The sequence below is a fragment of the Solanum tuberosum genome, unplaced genomic scaffold (assembly GCF_000226075.1).
Source record: "Solanum tuberosum cultivar DM 1-3 516 R44 unplaced genomic scaffold, SolTub_3.0 scf00143, whole genome shotgun sequence".
NCBI lineage: Eukaryota > Viridiplantae > Streptophyta > Magnoliopsida > Solanales > Solanaceae > Solanum > Solanum tuberosum.
Genome location: NW_006239068.1, coordinates 802,635 through 803,358, shown reverse-complemented (window position 1 = coordinate 803,358; position 724 = coordinate 802,635).

The following is a 724-nucleotide window of genomic DNA, read 5'->3' as shown; positions in this document are numbered from 1 at the left end:
ATCTCTTACCTTAAGGCCAGAAAAATGATTTCCAAAGAGTATATCTATCATCTTTTTCGGGTTAAGGATTCAAACTCCGAAACCCCAACTCTTGAGTTAGTCCCAGTAGTAAATGAATTTCCAGAAGATCTTTCCAAAGTTCCTATCGAAAAGGAAATTGACTTCGGTATAGATCTCCTTCCAGATACCCAGCCCATTTCAATTCATCCTTATAGAATGGCTCCAACCGAGCTGAAGGAATTGAATGAGTAGTTGAAAGACCTTTTAGATAAGTGCTTCATCAGACCTAGTATCTCTCTATAGGGTGCTCCAGTGTTGTTCGTGAAAAAGAAAGATGGTTCTCTCATAATGTGCATTGATTATCGTCAGTTGAACAAAGTCACCATCAAGAATAAGTATCCCATTCCCTATTATTGATAACTTATTTGACCAACTTCAGGGTGTTAGTTGTTTTTCTAAGATAGACCTCATATCCGGTTATCATCAGCTCAGAGTTAGAGATAGTGACATTTCAAAGACAACTTTCAGAACTCGGTATGGTCATTATGAATTTGTAGTTATGTCTTTTGGAGTAACAAATGCTCTTGCAGCTTTCATGGACTTAATGAACATGGGGTTCAAACAGTATTTGGACTTGTTCATCATCGTCTTTATTGATGATATCCTCATTTATTCCCGGAGAAAGGATGAGCATGTTACTTATCTGAGAGTTGTTCTGCAAACT